This window comes from Mytilus trossulus, unplaced genomic scaffold (assembly GCF_036588685.1).
Source record: "Mytilus trossulus isolate FHL-02 unplaced genomic scaffold, PNRI_Mtr1.1.1.hap1 h1tg001139l__unscaffolded, whole genome shotgun sequence".
In the NCBI taxonomy this organism is placed as follows: Eukaryota; Metazoa; Mollusca; class Bivalvia; order Mytilida; family Mytilidae; genus Mytilus; species Mytilus trossulus.
In genome coordinates this window covers 10,001-20,000 of record NW_026963671.1, presented here as the reverse complement: position 1 = coordinate 20,000, position 10,000 = coordinate 10,001, and positions in this window count along the sequence as shown.

Sequence of the window (10,000 nt, the reverse complement as noted above, 5' to 3'; positions counted from 1 at the left end):
CGAACAGGCTACCGCGGGTCTCTCGATCATCGAGGCCGGCAAAGTATACCCTCGGTAAATTTTTTTTACGAGGGTGAACGTTTCATCGTGGTGTCGCACGTTAGACGCGGACAGGCTACCGCGGGTCTCTCGATCATCAAGGCCGGCAAAGTATACCCTCGGTAAAAATTTTTTACGAGGGTGAACGTTTCATCGTGGTGTCGCACGTTAGACGCGGGTCTCTCGATCATCGAGGCCGGCAAAGTATACCCTCGGTAAAAAAAATTTACGAGGGTGAAATTCTCATCGTGGTGTCGCACGTTAGACGCGGACAGGCTACCTCGGGTCTCTCGATCATCAAGGCCGGCAAACTATACCTTCGGTAAAAAATTTTTACGAGGGTGAAATTTTCATCGTGGTGTCGCACGTTAGACGCGGACAAGGCTACCGCGGGTCTCTCGATCATCAAGGCCGGCAAACTATACCCTCGGTAAAAAGTTTTTACGGGGGTGAACGTTTCATCGTGGTGTCGCACGTTGGATGCAGACAGGCTACCGCGGGTCTCTCGATCATCAAGGCCGGCAAACTATACCCTCGGTAAAAAAATTTTTACGAGGGTGAAATTTTCATCGTGGTGTCGCACGTTAGACGCGGACAGGCTACCGCGGGTCTCTCGATCATCGAGGCCGTCTAACTATACCCTCGGTAAAAAAATTTTACGAGGGTGACATTTTCATCGGGAAGCCGCACGTTAGATGCGGACAGGCTACCGCGGGTCTCTCGACCATCGAGGCCGTCTAACTATACCCTCGGTAAATTTTTTTTACAAGGGTGAAATTTTCATCGGGAAGCCGCACGTTAGACGCAGGCAAGCTACCGCGGGTCTCTCGACCATCGAGGCCGTCTAACTATACCCTCGGTAAAATAAATTTACAAGGGTGAAATTTTCATCGGGAAGCCGCACGTTAGACGCAGGCAAGCTACCGCGGGTCTCTCGATCATCGAGGCCGTCTAACTATACCCTCGGTAAAAAAAATTTACGAGGGTGACATTTTCATCGGGAAGCCGCACGTTAGATGCGGACAGGCTACCGCGGGTCTCTCGACCATCGAGGCCGTCTAACTATACCCTCGGTAAATGTTTTTTACAAGGGTGAAATTTTCATCGGGAAGCCGCACGTTAGACGCAGGCAAGCTACCGCGGGTCTCTCGACCATCGAGGCCGTCTAACTATACCCTCGGTAAAAAAAAAAATTTACGTGGGTGAAATTTTCATCGGGAAGCCGCACGTTAGATGCGGACAGGCTACCGCGGGTCTCTCGACCATCGAAGGCCGTCTAACTATACCCTCGGTAAATTTTTTTTTACAAGGGTGAAATTTTCATCGGGAAGCCGCACGTTAGACGCAGGCAGGCTACCGCGGGTCTCTCGACCATCGAGGCCGGCAAACTATACCCTCGGTAAAAAAAATTTACCAGGGTGAAATTTTCATCGTGGTGTCGCACGTTAGACGCGGACAGGCTACCGCGGGTCTCTCGATCATCCAGGCCGGCAAACTATACCCTCGGTAAAAATTTTTCACGAGGGTGAAATTTTCATCGTGGTGTCGCACGTTAGACGCGGACAGGCTACCGCGGGTCTCTCGATCATCCAGGCCGGCAAACTATACCCTCGGTAAAAATTTTTGACGAGGGTGAAATTTTCATCGTGGTGTCGCACGTTAGACGCGGACAGGCTACCGCGGGTCTCTCGATCATCCAGGCCGGCAAACTATACCCTCGGTAAAAATTTTTTACGAGGGTGAAATTTTCATCGTGGTGTCGCACGTTAGACGCGGACAGGCTACCGCGGGTCTCTCGATCATCCAGGCCGGCAAACTATACCCTCGGTAAAAAATTTTTACGAGGGTGAAATTTTCATCGTGGTGTCGCACGTTAGACGCGGACAGGCTACCGCGGGTCTCTCGATCATCCAGGCCGGCAAACTATACCCTCGGTAAAAAAATTTTACGAGGGTGAAATTTTCATCGTGGTGTCGCACGTTAGACGCGGACAGGCTACCGCGGGTCTCTCGATCATCCAGGCCGGCAAACTATACCCTCGGTAAAAAAATTTTACGAGGGTGAAATTTTCATCGTGGTGTCGCACGTTAGACGCGGACAGGCTACCGCGGGTCTCTCGATCATCCAGGCCGGCAAACTATACCCTCGGTAAAAATTTTTTACGAGGGTGAAATTTTCATCGTGGTGTCGCACGTTAGACGCGGACAGGCTACCGCGGGTCTCTCGATCATCCAGGCCGGCAAACTATACCCTCGGTAAAAATTTTTTACGAGGGTGAAATTTTCATCGTGGTGTCGCACGTTAGACGCGGACAGGCTACCGCGGGTCTCTCGATCATCCAGGCCGGCAAACTATACCCTCGGTAAAAATTTTTTACGAGGGTGAAATTTTCATCGTGGTGTCGCACGTTAGACGCGGACAGGCTACCGCGGGTCTCTCGATCGTCCAGGCCGGCAAAGTATACCCTCGGTAAAAAAAATTTTACGAGGGTGAAATGTTCATCGGGAAGCCGCACGTTAGACGCGGACAGGCTACCGCGGGTCTCTCGACCATCGAGGCCGTCTGACTATACCCTCGGTAAAAAAAAATTACAAGGCTGAAATGTTCATCGGGAAGCCGTACGGTAGACGCAGGCAAGCTACTGCGGGTCTCTCGACCATCGAAGGCCGTCTGACTACACCCTCGGTAAAAAAATTTTACAAGGCTGAAATGTTCATCGGGAAGCCGTACGTTAGACGCAGGCAAGCTACCGCGGGTCTCTCGACCATCGAAGGCCGTCTGACTATACCCTCGGTAAAAAAAAATTACAAGGCTGAAATGTTCATCGGGAAGCCGTACGGTAGACGCAGGCAAGCTACTGCGGGTCTCTCGACCATCGAAGGCCGTCTGACTACACCCTCGGTAAAAAAAATTTACAAGGCTGAAATTTTCATCGGGAAGCCGCACGATAGACGCAGGCAGGCTACCGCGGGTCTCTCGACCATCGAGGCCGTCTAACTATACCCTCGGTAAAAAAAATTCACAAGGCTGAAATGTTCATCGGGAAGCCGCACGTTAGACGAGGCAGGCTACCGCGGGTCTCTCGACCATCGAGGCCTTCAAACTATACCCTCGGTAAAAAAAAATTTCACAAGGGTGAAATGTTCATCGGGAAGGCGCACGTTAGACGCAGGCAGACTACCGCGGGTCTCTCGACCATCGAGGCCTTCAAACTATACCCTCGGTAAAAAAAAAATTTTTACAAGGGTGAAATTTTCATCGGGAAGGCCGCACGTTAGACGCAGGCAGGCTACCGCGGGTCTCTCGACCATCGAGGCCGTCTAACTATACCCTCGGTAAAAAAAATTTACAAGGCTGAAATCTTCATCGGGAAGCCGCACGTTAGATGCGGACAGGCTACCGCGGGTCTCTCGACCATCGAGGCCGTCTAACTATACCCTCGGTAAAAAAATTTTACGAGGCTGAAATTTTCATCGGGAAGCCGCACGTTAGACGAGGCAGGCTACCGCGGGTCTCTCGACCATCGAAGCCGTCTAACTGTACCCTCGGTAAAAAAAAATTTCACAAGGCTGAAATTTTCATCGGGAAGCCGCACGTTAGACGCAGGCAGGCTACCGCGGGTCTCTCGACCATCGAGGCCGTCTAACTATACCCTCGGTAAAAAAAATTTACAAGGCTGAAATGTTCATCGGGAAGCCGCACGTTAGACGCAGGCAGGCTACCGCGGGTCTCTCGACCATCGAGGCCGTCTAACTATACCCTCGGTAAAAAAATTTTACAAGGCTGAAATTTTCATCGGGAAGCCGCACGTTAGACGCGGACAGGCTACCGCGGGTCTCTCGACCATCGAGGCCTTCAAACTATACCCTCGGTAAAAAAATTTTACGAGGGTGAAATTCTCATCGTGGTGTCGCACGTTAGACGCGGACAGGCTACCGCGGGTCTCTCGATCATCCAGGCCGGCAAACTATACCCTCGGTAAAAAAAATTTACGAGGGTGAAATTCTCATCGTGGTGTCGCACGTTGGACGCGGACAGGCTACCGCGGGTCTCTCGATCATCCAGGCCGGCAAACTATACCCTCGGTAAAAAAATTTTACGAGGGTGAAATTTTCATCGCGGTGTCGCACGTTAGACGCGGACAGGCTACCGCGGGTCTCTCGATCATCCAGGCCGGCAAACTATACCCTCGGTAAAAAAATTTTACGAGGGTGAAATTTTCATCGTGGTGTCGCACGTTAGACGCGGACAGGCTACCGCGGGTCTCTCGACCATCGAGGCCTTCAAACTATACCCTCGGTAAAAAAATTTTACGAGGGTGAAATTTTCATCGTGGTGTCGCACGTTAGACGCGGACAGGCTACCGCGGGTCTCTCGACCATCGAGGCCTTCAAACTATACCCTCGGTAAAAAAATTTTACGAGGGTGAAATTTTCATCGTGGTGTCGCACGTTAGACGCGGACAGGCTACCGCGGGTCTCTCGACCATCGAGGCCTTCAAACTATACCCTCGGTAAAAAATTTTTACGAGGGTGAAATTTTCATCGGGCAGCCGCACGTTAGACGCAGGCAGGCTACCGCGGGTCTCTCGACCATCGAGGCCGTCAAACTATACCCTCGGTAAAAAAATTTTACGAGGGTGAAATTTTCATCGGTCAGCCGCACGTTAGACGCGGACAGGCTACCGCGGGTCTCTCGACCATCGAGGCCTTCAAACTATACCCTCGGTAAAAAAATTTTACGAGGGTGAAATTTTCATCGGGCAGCCGCACGTTAGACGCAGGCAGGCTACCGCGGGTCTCTCGACCATCGAGGCCGTCAAACTATACCCTCGGTAAAAAAATTTTACGAGGGTGAAATTTTCATCGGTAAGCCGCACGTTAGATGCGGACATGCTACCGCGGGTCTCTCGACCATCGAGGCCTTCAAACTATACCCTCGGTAAAAAAATTTTACGAGGGTGAAATTTTCATCGGGCAGCCGCACGTTAGACGCAGGCAGGCTACCGCGGGTCTCTCGACCATCGAGGCCGTCAAACTATACCCTCGGTAAAATTTTTTTACGAGGGTGAAATTTTCATCGGTAAGCCGCACGTTAGATGCGGACAGGCTACCGCGGGTCTCTCGACCATCGAGGCCTTCAAACTATACCCTCGGTAAAAAAAAATTTACAAGGGTGAAATTTTCATCGGGAAGCCGCACGATAGACGCAGGCAGGCTACCGTGGGTCTCTCGACCATCGAGGCCGTCAAACTATACCCTCGGTAAAAAAAAATTTAGAAGGGTGAAATTTTCATCGGGAAGCCGCACGTTAGACGCAGGCGAGCTACCGCGGGTCTCTCGACCATCCAGGCCGGCAAACAATACCCTCGGTAAATATTTTTTACGTGGGTGAAATTTTCATCGGGATGTCGCACGTGAGACGCGGACAGGTTACCGCGGGTCTCTCGACCATCGGCGGCCGGCCAAAGCCATAGCCTAGTCAAAAAGTGTTACAGGTTGACAATTTTTCATCGGGAAGCCGCACGTAAGAATAGTACAGCAGGTCTCTCGATGAAACGATCACATTTCATGTAACGTAACGTAACGAACGAAGGCAGGCAGGCATCGTACACCCTAACCCTAAGCCGCCTCTTGACGATGCCCGTCCCTAACCCTAACCCTAACCCTAAATTAACCCTAACCCTAACCCTAACCCTAACCCAACCCTAACCCTAACCCTAACCCTAACCCTAACCCTAACCCTAACCCTAACCCTACCCCTACCCCTACCCCTAACCCTAACCCTAACCCTAACCCTAACCCTAACCCTAACCCTAACCCTAACCCTAACCCTAACCCTAACCCTACCCTAAATTAACCCTAACCCACTAACCTACCCTAACCTAACCCTAACCCTAACCCTAAATACCCTAACCCTAACCCTACCCTACCTAACCCTAACCCCTAACACTAACCCTAACCCTAACCCTAACCCTAACCCTAACCCTAACCCTAACCTAACCCTAACCCCTAAATTAACCTAACCCTAAATTAACCCTAACCCTAACCCTAACCCTAACCCTAACCCTAACCCTAAATTAACCCTAACCCTAACCCTAACCCTAACCCTAACCCTAACCCTAACCCTAACCCTAACCCTAAATTAACCCTAACCCTAAATTAACCCTAACCCTAACCCTAACCCTAACCCTAAATTAACCCTAACCCTAACCCTAACCCTAACCCTAACCCTAACCCTAACCCTAACCCTAACCCTAACCCTAACCCTAACCCTAACCCTAACCCTAACCCTAACCCTAACCCTAACCCTAAAGCCTGTTACTTAGGCCGTGTCAGGACCCAGGCTGGCATTATTCCTCGATACGTGTAGGTACGTGGTCGGCCTGTCTGGTAGCGGGCGATCACGGGTCTCTACCGCAGGTAAAGGTACGTGGTCGGCCTTTTGCGGGCTACCGCGGGTTAAAGTCTACGTAGGGACGTGAAGACCCGCATAAGCCCGTGGTAGCCCGCTATCAGGCCGTCCACGTACACTTATACCCGCGCTAGCCCGCTGTCAGGTCGACCACGTCCCTTCTTACCCACGGTAGCTGGCTACCGAGGCCGTCGACGTTCCCTTACCTGCGATAGCCCGCTATCAGGTCGACCACGTCCCCTCCTTACCCGCGGTAGCTGGCTACCGAGGCCGTCGACGTTCCTTTGCCTGCGATGGCCCGCTATCGGGTCGACCACGTCCCCTCCTTACCCGCGGTAGCTGGCTACCGAGGCCGTCGACGTTCCTTTGCCTGCGATGGCCCGCTATCGGGTCGACCACGTCCCTTCTTACCCGCGGTAGCTGGCTACCGAGGCCGTCGACGTTCCTTTACCTGCGATAGCCCGCTATCGGGTCGACCACGTCCCTTCTTACCCGCGGTAGCTGGCTACCGAGGCCGTCGACGTTCCTTTGCCTGCGATGGCCCGCTATCGGGTCGACCACGTCCCTTCTTACCCGCGGTAGCTGGCTACCGAGCCCGTCGACGTACCTTTACCTGCGGTAGCCCGCTATCGGGTCGACCACGTCCCTTCTTACCCGCGGTAGCTGGCTACCGAGGCCGTCGACGTCCCTTTGCCTGCGGTAGCCCGCTATCGGGTCGACCACGTCCCTTCTTACCCGCGGTAGCTGGCTACCGAGGCCGTCGACGTTCCTTTACCTGCGATAGCCCGCTATCGGGTCGACCACGTCCCTTCTTATCCGCGGTAGCTGGCTACCGAGGCCGTCGACGTTCCTTTACCTGCGATAGCCCGCTATCGGGTCGACCACGTCCCTTCTTACCCGCGGTAGCTGGCTACCGAGGCCGTCGACGTACCTTTACCTGCGGTAGCCCGCTATCGGGTCGACCACGTCCCTTCTTATCCGCGGTAGCTCGCTACCGAGCCCGTCGACGTACCTTTACCTGCGGTAGCCCGCTATCGGGTCGACCACGTCCCTTCTTACCCGCGGTAGCTCGCTACCGAGGCCGTCGACGTCCCTTTACCTGCGGTAGCCCGCTATCGGGTCGACCACGTACGATGATACCCGCGGTAGCCCGCTAGCACGGCCGTCCACGTCCCTTTACCCGCGGTAGCTCGCTATCGGGTCGACCACGTACGATGATACCCGCGGTAGCCCGCTAGCACGGCCGTCCACGTCCCTTTACCCGCGGTAGCCCGCTATCGGGTCGACCACGTACGATGATACCCGCGGTAGCCCGCTAGCACGGCCGTCCACGTCCCTTTACCCGCGGTAGCCCGCTATCGGGTCGACCACGTACGATGATACCCGCGGTAGCCCGCTAGCACGGCCGTCCACGTCCCTTTACCCGCGGTAGCCCGCTATCGGGTCGACCACGTACGATGATACCCGCGGTAGCCCGCTAGCACGGCCGTCCACGTCCCTTTACCCGCGGTAGCCCGCTATCGGGTCGACCACGTACGATGATACCCGCGGTAGCCCGCTAGCACCGCCGTCCACGTCCCTTTACCCGCGGTAGCCCGCTATCGGGTCGACCACGTACGATGATACCCGCGGTAGCCCGCTAGCACGGCCGTCCACGTCCCTTTACCCGCGGTAGCCCGCTATCGGGTCGACCACGTACGATGATACCCGCGGTAGCCCGCTAGCACGGCCGTCCACGTCCCTTTACCCGCGGTAGCTCGCTATCGGGTCGACCACGTACGATGATACCCGCGGTAGCCCGCTAGCACGGCCGTCCACGTCCCATTACCCGCGGTAGCTCGCTATCGGGTCGACCACGTACGATGATACCCGCGGTAGCCCGCTAGCACGGCCGTCCACGTCCCTTTACCCGCGGTAGCCCGCTATCGGGTCGACCACGTACGATGATACCCGCGGTAGCCCGCTAGCACGGCCGTCCACGTCCCTTTACCCGCGGTAGCTCGCTATCGGGTCGACCACGTACGATGATACCCGCGGTAGCCCGCTAGCACGGCCGTCCACGTCCCTTTACCCGCGGTAGCCCGCTATCGGGTCGACCACGTACACTGATACCCGCGGTACCTTCTCAGCCGCGGGTAAGCCCGCTGAAAAAAGATTTTTTTTTTTCCCCATTGCATGCGGTAGCACCGCTATCAGGTCGACCACGTCCCTTCTCAGCCGCGGGTAAGCCCGATGAAAAAAAAAAAAAAAAAAAAAATTTTCCCATCGCATGCGGTAGCCCCGCTATCGAGGACGACCACGTCCCTTCACAGCCGCGGGTAAGCCCGATGAAAATTTTTTTTTTTTTTTTTTTTTTTTTTTCCCCATCGCATGCGGTAGCCCCGCTATCGAGGTCGACCACGTCCCTTCTCAGCCGCGGGTAAGCCCGATGAAAAAAAAAAAAAAAAAAAAAAAATTCCCATCGCATGCGGTAGCCCCGCTATCGAGGACGACCACGTATCTTCTCAGCCGCGGGTAAGCCCGATGAAATTTTTTTTTTTTTTTTTTTTTTTTTTTTCCCCATCGCATGCGGTAGCCCCGCTATCGAGGTCGACCACGTCCCTTCTCAGCCGCGGGTAAGCCCGATGAAAAAAAAAAAAAAAAAAAAAAATTTTCCCATCGCATGCGGTAGCCCCGCTATCGAGGACGACCACGTCCCTTCTCAGCCGCGGGTAAGCCCGATGAAAATTTTTTTTTTTTTTTTTTTTTTTTTTTTTCCCATCGCATGCGGTAGCCCCGCTATCGAGGTCGACCACGTCCCTTCTCAGCCGCGGGTAAGCCCGATGAAAAAAAAAAAAAAAAAAAAAAAAAAAAAATTCCCATCGCATGCGGTAGCACCGCTATCAGGTCGACCACGTACCTTCTCAGCCGCGGGTAAGCCCGATGAAATTTTTTTTTTTTTTTTTTTTTTTCAAATGTCGAAAATTCCTTCCGGGGCCAGAACGGCACACATGTTAGGGGTCGGATGGGTAGTGGGGATCGTCGGATTGACGGGCGACCGCACCTGCCCCGGCTGTGCCGTCTTTTAAAAATTTTGAAAATTTTTGAAATCTTGGAATCCCCAGTCGTCGTGTGCAACTTCATATCATGGGAGCAGTGAAGACCCGATCTTCGCTGTCAGGGATAGACGCGATAGTAAAGGACGGTGAGAGGCATGCACTTGCCGGTCCGATCTCTCGTTCATTCCACGGTTCCCGATTCACTTGGTAAAGGCGACATAGTGGCTGCACGACCCTACGCCTCCGGCTACGGTCACCACGGCAGTCCGGGTACGAACCACCAATGGGTCCAGAGACGCAGGCAAAAATCAGTCGCACGGTACTAGCGTTGGTATCATCGCATCTGACACGTCTCGCAAAGGTCGCCCCGGTCTCAACCGGGAAACGGCCGGCGCACGGAAGAAAGTTGTGTCCGCACATGGCCCGGGGAGGACCGCACTCGTCTCAACAACGGGTGACCCCCCGACCAGTCGGCACAGGTTAACACGGGAAAAACGATATATATAACC